Below are 15849 nucleotides of genomic sequence, written 5' to 3'. Positions count from 1 at the left end.
AAGCTTGCGTAACAATTTGGCTGCAATGAGAAGTGGCCCAGAATATTTTCAATTTATTTTCAATGACAGTGTGAAAATGTGTATAGAGAATGATATATCAATTCGCCCAGTTAAGAGAAAAACGTCCACTCATATATTGCTGACGCATTTGAGTCCCAGCATCACTCTGATACAAAAGAGGAGCAGGAGAGAATAAATTCATTTTACTCATTCCTAGACTCAATGATTACGAGCACTGACCAGTGATTTGAACAGAAGACTTGTAAAATTGTGACTGCAATGGAAAAACTGCTGAGGTTAGACATTGGCAGGGACGATATGAGAATCTTTGCCAACAAATTTGAAGTGTCCTTGGATGAGTTGGAAGCTGAAGTCGGATTGCTTTGGGGTTATGACGGATCTGTTCCTAAAGGTAGCACTACGAACACCACCAGAGTGGCTTGATTGGCTAAAGGAATCGGATCAGTCTTCCATGTTCCTGGCCTTTTACAAATCTATTCAATGCTTTGCAGTCTTACCTGTTACGAGCTGTTCAGGTGAAAGAGCCTTTTTGAAACTAGCACATGTAATAAACAAACTAAGAAGTACAATGTCCCAACAGCGCCTCGAATCACTCATGATTTTGTACACTGAACAAGAATTGGCTTAGTCAGTTAATTACAATGATGTGATTGAGGAATTTAAGTCCATAACACCTGGTGAGTGACGTCTCATTCTCTAGGACAGGAAGATGAAGAAACCTTAATCTGTTTTGGTCAGTTTGGGTTAGCTCATTATCTGGTTACAGATAAAGATCATGAAAATTGACTGTATTTTTGGATACGCCTGGTTATCACTACAGCAAAAATTTGGTGTTTTGTGTCTCATTTTTTAAGTTTGTATTTTTAAGTAAAGTTTAGTTGTTCATTTTTTAAAAATTAAGTTTAGTTAAGTTTTAGTTTCTTTAGTTTGTTTGATGAATAAAAACAATGTCCTTTATGAATGAGTATTCAATAAATGTTCGCCTTTAAAAAAAAATTTTTTTTTTAATTCCCTGGGTCAACACCCTAATGAAATGTGCTGCCCATGCCTATGATTAGAGGGCAAGTGGAGGGGCCAACACCACAAAGCCTTGATGAAGAGGACCAAAAGCAAGTAGAAGTGGGGAAGGAGAGGAACTGAAGAGTCTAAGCATTCTATGTAACTATCAGATGTAATTCAACAAAATTCTCATTAATTTTATTTAAATAATTCAAATGACACGTTAACTACACCACAGTTGACTAAACCAAATAAAGAACATTAGAAAATGTTATTCAATTGCTAGCATGTTTAATTATACTTGGGATAACAAAAATATAAATAGATTTCTGGATCTATAAGTGTTAATGGCTAGTCACATTTAGTTGGTAAAGAAGTGGAAGTTGAGTGAGAGGGGAAATGGTAGACACCATATGACCACACTGTAAGATATGCAGCATGTAGCTCTTCTTCAGGAAATTGGGAGAGAAGGGTTGTAAAGTTCAATGATCTAGTCTTCACAAATCACAGACTTAATCCTGGACCCAGAAGAAATGTTGCTCCTGTGACAGAAAAGGGGAAATCCGAAACTGGCTCCTATTGGACTTCGGTTGGCCAAAATAGGGCTTGGATTTGCATTGTGGTTTACAAAAGGAAATCTGCCCACCTTGTTTAAGACCATGCTTGACTGGGGATTTCCATACAAAGAAATGCAGCCAGATCTTCGCCAAAAGGAGGAAGTCTGATAAATATATTTGACTGTGTTGCTGGAGTAGGAAGAGAGGTATTTTCACTGAAGTGTTCATCAAAACTGAGTCCAGCACATACCTGAATAGCAAGGGCTCTTGAATGAAAAGGATAAAAGACAAAGCTTAGAGGAAATGTCACCACCCCAAGAATGTGTGCAGAGGGCTTGATGAGGTACTGACAAGTCTTGGAATAAGATACTGCTGCACAGCCTAGTCCTTGAAGTCAAGCATTATGAAAAGCTCCATCCAGCTTACAAATTCAGCAGAGATGCTTGGGCAAGGAGGAAACTGGAGATGATCATCTTCCGTCAATCATTCTGACAACGAAGGGGTGCATTGGCAGAATTTGGTCAAAAACATAGACAAGACTGCCTCACCTTCTGCTCCATAGAGAGGTTGCTAAGGGTGAACCCATTCCTCAGAAGAGACCTCAGAAAATCCTAAGAGGATAAGATTTGTCTCCCCTTTTCAGGGGAGTCTCCAACCTCATTCCTCATGCTCTTGAATCCCTGGTAGAAGTGAGCAGCATCTAGAATGGGGAACATGCCCATGGTCAGACATGTTTTCCCAATCTGTATACTCTAAGCCTGGCTGTGCCACACAAAGCTGTAGGGGATGGAGGGAAGAATTCTGGACAACTGCTTGAAGGCTCCACAACTGAAGACAGAAGTGGGGTAGAAGAACAGGGCAGGCACTTTTTACCCTTCCTGCTAGACTTCTTGTTCGCTTCTGGTTTCTTTTGCTCTATTTAGATTTCGGTAGTTCCTTGAGATCATAGAAACAAAAGAGTATGTCAGAGAATAAGTACTAGCTACTGTTACTCCAGGAAAAGAAAAGAAAAGAAAAGAAAAGAAAAGAAAAGAAAAGAAAAGAAAAGAAAAGAAAAGAAAAGAAAAGAAAAGAAAAGAAAAGAAAAGAAAAGAAAAGAAAAAGAAAAAGAAAAAGGAAGGGCTAGTCCCACAAATTATTCATCCCCACAGGCATCACCTGCCCGACAGAAGAGAAGACACACTATTACACACACTGATGAGTACTACATTACAGGAAGGAACATTTTTTTAAATTATGGGATGCTTAAAGAGATATACTGAATAAAGAGGTAGTTATTGTAATCAGCTGGAATATAACACCTAGTTCTGCCCAAATTGTTAAAAAGGACAGCAAGCAGTTATCAACTTTGGCTAAGGTCATCATGAACATTTAATGACCAGATGTAAACACTAAATGAAATGAAGCCAGGGATGATATTTAACTTTATGGGCAATAATAAATCTTGCTGTCCACAAAGAGAAGACAGTTTATATATAATGGTAAATACATTAGAAAGTTAGTTATGACATTGATTTCACTTAAGCTGCATTTGAAAGTCTCAGGCCTGATTCTCTTTAGAATCTAGCTCTTAGATTTTTCTAAAGTACTAGAGATAGAAAACAGTCTAAATACTATAGTCTATATCTCTATTGGCATTATCATTCCTTTGCATATAAAAAGCCTGTTCTTTAAAGTCTATTTCCTGTCAGATATAAGTAAAACAGCTTGATGGCTTCTAACACCATAAGAAACTAACAGAAGACTAACCACAAATATCAGCCAAGAGTATCTAAAATGTAAATCAAGTTATCTTGGATAAGAGAATATTTTACTGATCATGTTACAAAAAGAAAAAATCACAAAAGATAGTTATAAACATAACTAGACATATATAACAGAATGCATCGCTGGAATGGCCTTGCATTTAAAATATTTAGCTAGTGTTATTAGTACTAGAATATCCTCTTCTCTAATCCTTCTCAAAAGTAACATAACAGAAAGAGTATCAGAGGGGTAGCCGTGTTAGTCTGGATCTGTAAAAAGCAACAAAGAGTCCTGTGGCACCTTAAAGACTAACAGATGTATTGGAGCATAAGCTTTCGTGGGTGAATACCCACTTCGTCAGTCGCATGTCATTATAATATTACATGTGTCTGACGAAGTGGGTATTCACCCAATTGGGTATGCTCCAATACATCTGTTAGTCTTTAAGATGCCACAGGACTCTTTGTTGCTTATAACAAAAAGAGTACTCTAAGACAGTGGTTTTCAAAGCCGATCCGCCACTTGTTCAGGGAAAGCCCCTGCCGGGCCAGTTTGTTTACCTGCCGCGTCTGCAGGTTCGGCCGATCGCGGCTCCCATTGGCCGCGGTTCACCGCTCCAGGCCAATGGGGCTGCGGGAAGCGGCGCAGGCCAAGTCATTATAGGCCTGTGTCAATGTGTCAAATCCCTCTATAAGCATTTTTTTTATTATTCCACCTTGTAGTCGAGCACAAGATGATTATTATCCTTGAACACCACCCACTAATTACCAAATCCACATTCCTTTTTAGTAACTAACATTTCAGTCAATACTATCTGTGAATACCCATTTCCCCCAACACATTCATCCTCATTGGCCCTCTTCCCCAATGTTTTAGGAGGGCTTAGTTGACCTGTACATGGCCCTAGGGTAGACTATGACAAGATGGGTTGAGAAAAAGAGAGGTATCCATTAAAATATCACAAGCCAAACTTTGCCCTCAGATATATACACATAGCTCCCATTAACTTCCACGACAGCTATATATGCACATGGGTGTAAAGTTTGGGTTTATGAGAATGACAAAGCAGACATCTCTCTACCCTACAAAAATAAAATCTACAGTATCTTTACAGAAGCCAACTATGCTACAGCTTATCATGGGATCTCAAAACCATGTACTCATTCAGTTATAGTAAAATCATACATCCCACGACCACCCTTTGCACATTATACCAACACCCCAGTTTAAGGATCTGCAGCATTCCTAATGCCTGGGCACAGCTAGCATTGCCCACATTTTACCCCCTCCTTATTTGATGTGTCTTTGGACTACTGTGAATAGGCAGAAACCAAATAATTTAAAGATTAAACCTGAGACATTTGCCTACGTTTTGAAAAAGTTTTAGGTTTTAGCTACAAGACAACAGTGTAGTAGTTCCTAGACCACGACCCATGGAGAGGTGGCCTGTCACATGATGCTGGGTCCTCCTCCTCGTTTCCATAGGCATCCAGGGTCTTCACTGTGCAGATGAGCCCATGTGCTTGTAGAAGCAATTGTAAACAAGGAGGAATCAGTTTAGCTTCTTCCCTTAGAGGCCACTGCTGTACTTAGGAGGAAGAAAAGAAACAGGAACTGCCCTTGGGACTTGAGCTTTGAACCAAGAACCACAAGTGGGAGAAGAAGGTTGTTAGGAAGAAGAAAAAACAGCCAGTTGGGCAGCATGTGCAGTGGGAGACGCGGGGAAAGTGATCAGGAAGAATGTGCGAGGCAAAAAGCAGAGAAAGAGACCAGATGGCATAAAAGCATGTGGAGGGGAGAAGGAGGGAGAGTGAGAGAGAAAAAAAACGCATCGGTGTAAGTTAAAGTGGTAGAAGTCAGTGAATTTTAGACCTAACAGTTAGATGGTTTTAAAAATATAAAAACAGGGTCTTACAATTTAATAGAAAAGTTTTCATGAGTGTTTATTTCCACTGCAAGAGTATAGAAAAACAAAACAAACATTCTCCTTTTTGAAGTAGTGCGGAAGAATTACTCCGTGCTACTTACTATCTTTATAGTTAGAAAGATTTTCTTAATATCTAACCTGAATCTCTCTTGCTGCAGGCTAAATTTATTATTTAACATTTTTAGTACATAACTTGAATATTTGCACTCTATTTGTGCTTTTCTTAGTCCTGCTCTTCTACACGAGTCATCCGTCTTACACATGTCTAATCAAGAAAAAGCATGCACTGAGGTTAACAGGTTAGAAAGTTACTCTCCACAAGCAAGTTAAAAATATTTTACTTAAGGATGGCCTCCTGGTTAGGACACAGAATCAGGATTCTTAAGTTATAATCATGACTGTGTCACAAACTTTGTCTTTCAAAAGATTTAATTTTTCTATGACTCACTTTCCCCCCTACCTAAAAAACTAAAGTAATACTTGGGGATGGCTGGTTAACGGCAGTCAAGCATTTAGAAATCCTTGGATGGAAGGCACTACAGAACTATAACGTATTTTTATTCTCCACTCCCAAATCACAAACAGTTTAAAAGATATGCAATGCAACTTAAAGCCTGGGATCTCATCTGATCCCTGTATCCCCAAACATAAATCACAGCTCATACTATTAAAGCATTACACAGAAAATAAATGAAATTTGTTCATTACACAGCAACAAACCCAATCCAGAATGGGTTTCAAAACACATACAAATAGCAATTGAAAGTTTAACCATTTAACTAGAACAACGATTACACAATCGTCAAAAAATAGGTCTCCAGGACAGAAACGGCTTCATTTTATAGAGAATAGCAGTGGAGGAGAGGGAGAAAAATACTTACAAACAAATCACTGCCCAAAGATGGTGTTCAGCTGGATATTCTTGCATGCTATTAAAATTCACAGGGTTCATAATTGCTCCAGGAAGGTAGAGCACAACCATGAAATTAAAACCAGTAGAAGGCCAGAACACTGTGATCACCCAACAACCATAGAGCATGCTCAGCAGACAATGAAAGACGCCTATATCAGTGGAAAAAACAGTCAAAATAAGGGCCTAAAAGCATCAACTGAAAACTCTACAATAATGTAGCAAACAGCCTCTGGAAAACACAGGTTAAATTGTTTGTTTTTAAAAGCACAGGAGAAACTGGAAGCAAACTTTTTTTCTTGATAATAAACAAATAATTTCACAAAGACTCATTTCACTGTAGCTTGTTACATCCTCTCACTTTCATGTTGTCTGTCAGCTGTTTAAATTGGTTGGGGAGCAGGAAGCCTCTAATCCAGTGGCGGGCAACTTGCGGCTCGTAGGCCGCACATGGCCCGTCAGGGTAATCCGCTGGCGGGCCGCAAGACAGTTTGTTTAAATTGACCATCCACAGGCATGGCCGCCCGCAGCTCCCAGTGGCTGTGGTTTGCCGTTCCCAGCCACTACACCATTCATGACTCTGCACAGGTGTACCCCTGCACCACCTGCAAGAACCCAGGGCCACATAATGCTTTTCATCCAAGAACTCAAAGCAGTTTGCAAACATTAATGAATTCAGCCTCACAACACCACTATAAGTTAAGTATCAAGTCCCAAACCAGGAAATGGATAGAGAGGTTAAGTTACAGACCACATCAATGACAAAACTTGGAAATAGAACCCAGCAATCTCAATTTCCAGTCCCTTGTTCTAGCCACTGGATAACAATGCCCTCTTTACAAGCTGAAATGTTTTTGGTTTGGTTTTGTTTTTTAAAGAGTCTTTACAAAATCCAAAGCCAAAATAAATTTTCCAAGACTTTTTTTTTTTTTTTTTTTTTTTTTTAATTCCAATGGGCACAGTAGCAACCTCAGCATTGCCGATCCGTCATTCAAAAATCATGAGTCAGGCTCAAAAAATAATGATACTGGCTTGAAAGAAATACTACGGGGAAGGAGTCTTTTTATTTGCTTTCTGGTTTTAGAGCTTTTAAGGGTTCACATTTTCAAAGATTTTTGTCTGCAACCATAAGGCTTATATTTTTTTTTTTTAAACAAAATCTCAGATAGCACATGATTCCAGCAGCTTTAAGGAGAAAAAAAACACCTCCAAATATCACAAGACCACAATAAAATCATTAGAGTTGGCAACACTGCAACCCAAACATAATTGCACCGAAGGCCGGTCTTCACGGATTTTCATTGTCAAAGTTGAGAGAAATGCAGTAAAGTAAATAAGTAACGGAACAGTGAAGCATGAACAGGAAGTTCTTACATTCTTTCAGTTTTAATAATCTAATAGGTTATTAGTACCATAGGTACAGTAATGTTTATGAAATATGTTCACAATTTCCCTTTTTATTAAAGTGAAAAAATAGATTTCATTACTTCCCATTGCAAAACCAACAACCAACCGTTGTTTAGTTGTTTCTTTTTCGGACACTTTTTTGAACTCTTCTACACTAACAGTGGTCCTTTTTTTCATTTATTTACCAGTGAAATTTGGCAAGTCATGAGTTCCTAAAGTGAAATTTTGGGCATATCTCTTATGTGAGATATAAACAGGCATTATTTAAATAGAAAGAAAAGAGAAGTCAGGCACAATAGCTGTTTTTCATAACCCTTTTTAATACACACTGTATTCATCATCACAACAGCTCCATAAAACACCGTGTACGGTACACAGTGAGCCTTGCTACGAACTGGCAGCATGAAGTAATATCTTTTCTTTTTGAAGCTGAACTAAGTTACAAAATGAAATATTTTTCCTCCTATCTGCCTCACCGAGAAATAAATGAGCTCGGTAATATTAAAGAGCAATGGGAGATAGGAACACATTTTTACACGAATAGCATCTCACCAGCAGAAACGAAGGAGAAGGCAATTTCCTGGTGTGTCTACAATTGTTTATTCAAGCTACCGATCCATGGACATCACAAATATCAGTGTCAGCAGTGTACTGCATGACTATGTTCCTTTCACTATGCTCAAATCTATATCAAACAGATATGTCTTTATTGAGTAACTAGTTTCAAGTGGATTGTTTTTGTTCCTCTTCCCAAATCCGAAGAGTAAGTTTAGCTGTACCTATACTAAGCAAATCAATGAGATTACCTAGGTGAGTAAAGATATTCCTGTGCATAATATTATTTGTGTTATGAAAGCATTTATAGTCTCCCTAAGGTCGTTGCTCTCCACACCATATGCAAAATGCACCTGCCACCCCAATCTTCAAATCAACTCTTGGCCTCTCATTCAATTCAGCATAGTTCAAAATTACACTCCTGTTATTAAAATGCCGAGCCCAATTTCCCTCTTACATCTGGGCAACTCCACTGATTGAAGGGAATAATATCCAGTTTACAATGAGGAGGATTACGGCTCAATCAGGCAAATGGCTGTGCACTCTCCCTGACTGTGTCCCCATCCCATGTAGGATCAGGCCCTATGTATTAAACCCAGCATATATCATTAATCTAATCTTGCTACACCCCTTCTTATACCCTTTGTCTGGCATTACAACCTTACCAACATTAGAGCAAGAATCATCTCCTCAGCAACTCTGCAACAGCATTCCTCTGTCTTATCAACTATCATAAAACCATTTCTCGTCTCCATTCCCTGTACTTATCTGTTTGCTGTTATTTAGTTCTTTACAAGCATTTGGGGATACGATTTGATTAGACAATTTTACTAGAGAATTAAGTCTTTTTGAAAAGTTTTACAACAACGAAATACGTTGCAAGACACTTACAGTTATACTTCTCCTACCCTGCTTCGTTCCCTGCAATATTCAATAGCCTGCTAGTCTAGAAAAAATATCCTGTTACTATTTGTGGTGAAAGCTGTGCAGCCATAGCTAAATAGACGTGCTAACCTCCAAGGCCTTTCTTCATACAACCTTATTAAGACACAAACAAAAAAGACTTCCATAAAAAGTTATACCCACAGGCCTGATTTGGTACCTAGATGAGGTGATGCCAAGATACCTGTAGACAAGAACTGGACCCTGGATAGGTTTTAATAGGCAGTGCCCAGTTACATGGAGATAGAAATTTGTCCCTTCATGGGATTGACAGGGCAGGGCCCTTGGACTGACAGGCAGGAATTCGTCCCCTCATAGGGTCTGACAGGGCAGAGCCCTGGAAACCCACAAGCAGGAGTTGGTCCCTTTGTCTGGTCTGATGGGAGCAGGGCCCCGGAACCCAGGAACAAGAACTGGTTGCCTCGTGGAGTCTGACTGCGCAGGCCCGGGGACGCATGGGTAGGGATTTGTCTCCTTGTGCAATACGTCAGGACAGGGTGTATCTGCGGGCAAGCATCAATCCTCTTGTGGGGGGCTGACCAGGGCAGGACCCTGAGACACCCAGGCAGGAATTGGTGCCCTGCTGGGTGTGATGAGGCAGGGCCCTGGAATGCACAGGGAGGAAGCAGTCCCCTTGTAGGGTCCAACAGGGCAGGGCTCTGGGACCCATAGGCAGAAATTGGTCCCCTCATGGGACTGATTGTTAGGGCCCTTGACACTGCAGACGCAACAGGTCCCCTTTTTGGGTGTGACGGTGGTGGAGGCCTGGGAGCAGCAGGCAGGAATTGCTCCCCTTGTGGGGTCTGACGGAACAGGGTCGTGGAACCCACTGGCAGGAAGGGTCCCCCCATGCAGTCTGACGGGGCAGGGCACTGGGACCCGCGGGGGGGAATTGCTCCCCTCGTGGGGTCTAAAGGGGCAGGGCGCTGGGACCCACGGGCGGGAATCGCTCCCCTCGTGGGGTATGACGGGGCAGGGCGCTGGGACCCGCGGGCGGGAATCGCTCCCCTCGGGGGGGGTGACGGGGCAGGGCGCTGGGACCCGCGGGGGGGGGAAATCGCTCCCCTCGGGGGGTGTGACGGGGCAGGGCGCTGGGACCCGCGGGGGGGGGAAATCGCTCCCCTCGGGGGGTGTGACGGGGCAGGGCGCTGGGACCCGGGGGGGCGGGGGGAATCGCTCCCCTCGCGGGGTGTGACGGGGCAGGGCGCTGGGATCCGCGGGGGGCGGAATCGCTCCCCTCGCGGGGTGTGACGGGGCAGGGCGCTGGGACCAGGGGGGGGGAAATCGCTCCCCTTGGGGGGGGGGTGACGGGGCAGGGCGCTGGGACCGGGGGGGGAAATCGCTCCCCTTGGGGGGGGTGACGGGGCAGGGCGCTGGGACCCGCGGGGGGGGAAATCGCTCCCCTTGGGGGGGGGTGACGGGGCAGGGCGCTGGGACCGGGGGGGGAAATCGCTCCCCTTGGGGGGGGTGACGGGGCAGGGCGCTGGGACCCGCGGGGGGGGGGAAATCGCTCCCCTCGGGGGGGGTGACGGGGCAGGGCGCTGGGACCCGCGGGGGGGGAAATCGCTCCCCTCGGGGGGGGTGACGGGGCAGGGCGCTGGGACCCGCGGGGGGGGGGGAATCGCTCCCCTCGGGGGGGGTGACGGGGCAGGGCGCTGGGACCCGCGGGGGGGGGGAATCGCTCCCCTCGGGGGGTCTGACGGGGCAGGGCGCTGGGACCGGGGGGGGGGAATCGCTCCCCTCGGGGGGGGTGACGGGGCAGGGCGCTGGGACCCGCGGGGGGGGGAAATCGCTCCCCTCGGGGGGGGTGACGGGGCAGAGCGCTGGGACCCGCGGGGGTGGGGGGGAATCGCTCCCCTCGGGGGGGGTGACGGGGCAGGGCGCTGGGACCCGCGGGGGGGGGAATCGCTCCCCTCGGGGGGTCTGACGGGGCAGGGCGCTGGGACCCGCGGGGGGGGGCGGGAATCGCTCCCCTCGGGGGGGGGTGACGGGGCAGGGCGCTGGGACCCGCGGGGGGGTGGGGGGGAATCGCTCCCCTCGGGGGGGGTGACGGGGCAGGGCGCTGGGACCCGCGGGGGGGGGGAATCGCTCCCCTCGGGGGGGGTGACGGGGCAGGGCGCTGGGACCCGCGGGGGGGTGGGGGGGAATCGCTCCCCTCGGGGGGGGTGACGGGGCAGGGCGCTGGGACCCGCGGGGGGGTGGGGGGGAATCGCTCCCCTCGGGGGGGGTGACGGGGCAGGGCGCTGGGACCCGCGGGGGGGTGGGGGGGAATCGCTCCCCTCGGGGGGTCTGACGGGGCAGGGCGCTGGGACCCGCGGGGGGGGGGAATCGCTCCCCTCGGGGGGGGTGACGGGGCAGGGCGCTGGGACCCGCGGGGGGGGGGGGAATCGCTCCCCTCGGGGGGGGTGACGGGGCAGGGCGCGGGGACCGGGGGGGGGGGAAATCGCTCCCCTCGGGGGTTGTCACGGGGCAGGGCGCTGGGACCCGCGGGGGGGGGAATCGCTCCCCTCGGGGGGGGTGACGGGGCAGGGCGCTGGGACCCGCGGGGGGGGGGGGGAATCGCTCCCCTCGGGGGTTGTCACGGGGCAGGGCGCTGGGACCCGCGGGGGGGGGAATCGCTCCCCTCGGGGGGGGTGACGGGGCAGGGCGCGGGGACCCGCGGGGGTGGGGGGGAATCGCTCCCTTCCTGATCTGTCCAGTTTTCGCGCCCATCCCCCACCTGTGTCTCCTTCCTTCCGGGCAGAAGAGGTAGGATGGCGGTGGGGGCGGCGCGAGGCCCTGCCGCGTGACAAGCTGAGCCGGCGGCACGTGGCCCGGACCATAACAAACAGGAGGGTGGGCGGAGAGCCGGCAGCAACTCGCTCATTGGCAGAGGCGGGCTGCGGCTGGAGCAGCGGCGCGGGCCGGGGATTGGTCAGTGGGCGTGGCCTCCAGAGCCGGCGGCTGGTGCAGCAAGTGGGGGCGGCGCTAGCGGGGCTCGCGCTGGGCCGCTGCCGCGAGGCAGGGTCGCGCTCGCTCCACCCCGCTGTGCTGTCAGATGCCACAGCTCCCCCCCCCCCATATAACCGTGTGCCCTCGGGACCCACACATAGCCCCGCCCCAGCCCTGTCCCCACCCCTACACCCTAACAGAGCCCTGTCCCCACCCACCCCCATTCACCCCAACACAGCCCCTCCCCTTCACCCCAACACAGCCCTGTCCCCACCCCTACACAACCCCACCACCACTCCTCTGATCCCACACAACCCCCTCCCCACCCGTACACCCCTACACAGCCCCTCCCCTTCACCCCAACACAGCCCTGTCCCCACCCCTACACAGCCCCACCCCTTCACAGCCCCACCACTACTCCTCTGATCCCACACAACCCCGTCCCCACCCGTACACCCCTACACAGCCCTGTGACCACCCACCCCCATTCACCCCAACACAGCCCCTCCCCTTCACCCCAACACAGCCCTGTCCCCACCCCTACACAACCCCACCACCACTCCTCTGATCCCACACAACCCCCTCCCCACCCGTACACCCCTACACAGCCCCTCCCCTTCACCCCAACACAGCCCTGTCCCCACCCCTACACAGCCCCACCACCACTCCTCTGATCCCACACAACCCCCTCCCCACCCGTACACCCCTACACAGCCCCTCCCCTTCACCCCAACACAGCCCTGTCCCCACCCCTACACAGCCCCACCCCTTCACAGCCCCACCACTACTCCTCTGATCCCACACAACCCCGTCCCCACCCGTACACCCCTACACAGCCCTGTGACCACCCACCCCCATTCACCCCAACACAGCCCCATCCCTCTGACACAACACAAGCCCGTCCCCACCCATACACCCACCCCTTTGCCCTAACACAACCCTGTCCCCACCCACCCCAACTCAGCCCCACCCCTCTGACAAACACAACCCCATCCCCACCCATACACCCACCCCTACAGAGCCCTGTCCCCTCTTCTTCACCCCTACACACCCCTGAGACTACCCACCCCCATTCATCCCAACACCGCCCCACCCCCTGACAAACAACCCCGTCCCCACCCATACACCCACCCCTACAGAGCCCTTTCCCCTTCCCTTCACCTCTAAACAGCCCTGCAATCACTCACCCCCATTCACCCAACACAGCCCCACCCCTCTGACACAACACAAGCCCGTCCCCACCCATACACCCACCCGTTTGCCCCAACACAGCCCTGTGACCACCCACGCTTCCTCACCCTAACACAGCCCTGTGCCCCCACAGACTCACCTTACCACCAATACAGCTCTGTGTCCCCAAATACAGACCCCCCCCCTTACCCTGACACAACTTTGCCCCACAAATACAGACCTTTTCCACCTCCCAACAGTGCAGTGTTCTCCATAGGCATCCTCACCTCCAACATAGCCTTATGCCCCCCCACTTCCCCATCTCAACATAGCTCTGTGTCTCCCATACACAAACACACACCAACACCCTTATACGGACCTGTGCCACTTGCCCCCAGTACAGCCCTGTATGACACCACCCAGAAACCCCCACTGCAGCAGGATGTACACCCCTCCGCTACAGAGTTCTGGGCTGCCTCTATGCATCCAGGAAAACCGCTTCTCAACACAGGTGCAGGAAGTGGGGGTGCTGCTGCACCCCCTGGCTTGAAGTGGTTTCCATCATATACAGGATTTACAGTTTGGTTCAATGGCTCTCAGCACCCGCACTATACAAATTGTTCCAGTACCTCTGCTTCTCAACAACATGTTTTGTCCTTGACCCTTTATTACAGTCCTTTGGCCCCTCCCCACGGCCCTGTGTACATCTTACCATTCCCAAACCACACAGACACAAATCCCACATATCTTCCTCAGACCCATTCTTGTTTCCCCATACCCCAACACGTAACGCCCCCCATATTCAACTCCCCCATCATGTGTACAGCCCTCCTGCACACCTCGTTAGCCCCTCCCTCTGCACTCCCATAGCTCTCAATATAATCCACTCAGTATACCTGACCCTTCCTCCTCAGGATGTGGATTACCTCCTCATACATACTCTTCAATACCCTGCCCCACAACACCCTTTTACCCCTCCCCGGGAAGAGAAATTGCTTTGTAATTCCTCACTCCACTTCCCCACATGTTCCTTAAGGTGTAATATACCCTTATACTTGATATGGGGCCTTCTTCTACGCCACATACCTTTCTCTCCAGACGAGTCCTTTCGCCTCTTCATTCCCCATCTTGCCATGTACCCATGCCCCACCTCACCCTACCCGCTATCTGCACCACTGCAGACAAGTGCCTGCCCCCTACAGTGGCCATGTGGCACAGAGAAAGATACCTGCGTCAATTAATTAGTGGTTGTGTTTACAGTGCTCTGGACATGTGAAGGGCATCACATTAGTGCTAAGTATACTTATTGCCAGCTAAACTGCCTGTGTCAAACCTAGAACTTGCAAATCACAGACTCCCTCCCCCCCTTCAGACAACAGACACATCCACATTTTGCTACTCCACACCACTTCAAAAGACAACCTTTCCCAGGCTACCAGCACACCTCCCTCGAAATCAAAGACAAACACACACATCCCTCCCCTAAAACTAAGCAAGATTAGCTATACCCATATGAAGATACCCGAGTGTGTTAAGGGGAGGCTCTTCTGCTGCTTTCCAAACCAACACAAACAGCAAACCCCCCTTCCCAAACACATAGCCTTGCTCCACCGTTTCGAATGCCCCCTCCTGTCTAACACACAGCTACCCAGCAGTTACTTACCAAATCCCCACGAACCTCCATCACAGTATAATTGTCCCTGTCAATAACCACATGCCAAGCCCCAGCACCTGCCACATACCCAGCGAGCCACACTTACCCGTTGCGCTCACACGCACAGGGAGCTCCAGCACCGACCAATAACCAGATGTTCAGCACTGTAATAATCTAGTCCTTGTACCTTTACTAAGGGGGAAAACATGCCCCCCCCTTTTATTTAGAAAAAGCCACCCACTGCACCCTGTTTTGGGGGAGGCTCTGAGCCCGCTGGGTGCCTCAGAGTAACAGGCTGGATGAGGTGGGGCACTCACTAAGGGGATCAGTTTCTGCTCCAACCTACTCTGCGTAATGTTTTCCTGGGGCAAGCAAGTAGGCATTGCTATGCTGCGAGCCTGCGAAGGGGAATGGCATCTTCCCTATATGCTGGTGGCGAAGGTGTGTGCGTGGGTGGGGGGCTGTGTTGTTATGGATTTGGAATGTGACGTTTTGGAGATAAAAAGGCGCTCCGCCCTCCCCCCCCCCCAGCTGCAGAGGGGAGGGGGGGTTTGTTATGGTTTGCAGTCCCGCTCCTCTTATTTTTTTGGCTGGCAGCAAAGGAGGTGGGAAGGGGGATTGTGTGACCCCTGTGGATGTTGTTATCTGCGAAGCGGAGAGGTGGGATCCCAGGATGGAAACAGCCCCCCCCCCCCGCACCCCGCCTCCTCCTTTCCTCTTCTGTTTACCTCAAGTTCGAATTTTATCTGCGCAACATTAGCTGGAATGCGGACACTGAGGGGGGAAAAACACACGCACAACCCAGCCGCTCCAGAGAAGCCATGTGGCATGCAGCCATCACACACACACACACACCCTCCTCTTAGCAACACAAACATGGCGCAATCGCCTTTCTTTCTTTTTAAATTCCCCTTTCAAGCTGGAAAGCCCACCTCCCTCCTTACCCAAACGCCTGGCCCCACGGCTCCCGACCCTGGACGAGGGTAGGGAGACACAGAGAAAAGAAGTTAAAGGGAGACCACCCCGAACC

General features: G+C 49.1%; 1 long non-coding RNA gene across 4 annotated transcripts in view; it reads right to left on the bottom strand.

Moving 5' to 3' along the window:
- LOC128830167 (uncharacterized) overlaps nt 1-15270 on the bottom strand; it is a 191113-nt gene extending 175843 nt beyond the window's left edge. For all 4 annotated transcript variants that reach the window (XR_008443550.1, XR_008443553.1, XR_008443552.1 and 1 more), the window contains exon 1: nt 14926-15270. This is a non-coding gene — a long non-coding RNA (uncharacterized LOC128830167). The remainder of the gene's footprint in view (nt 1-14925) is intronic.
- Between the last annotated feature and the right edge of the window lie 579 nt (nt 15271-15849).

Source organism: Malaclemys terrapin, chromosome 1, assembly GCF_027887155.1.
Source record: "Malaclemys terrapin pileata isolate rMalTer1 chromosome 1, rMalTer1.hap1, whole genome shotgun sequence".
NCBI classification, from domain to species: domain Eukaryota; kingdom Metazoa; phylum Chordata; order Testudines; family Emydidae; genus Malaclemys; species Malaclemys terrapin.
Note: the sequence above shows the minus strand (reverse complement) of the source record. Positions and strands in the feature narration are given on the sequence as shown.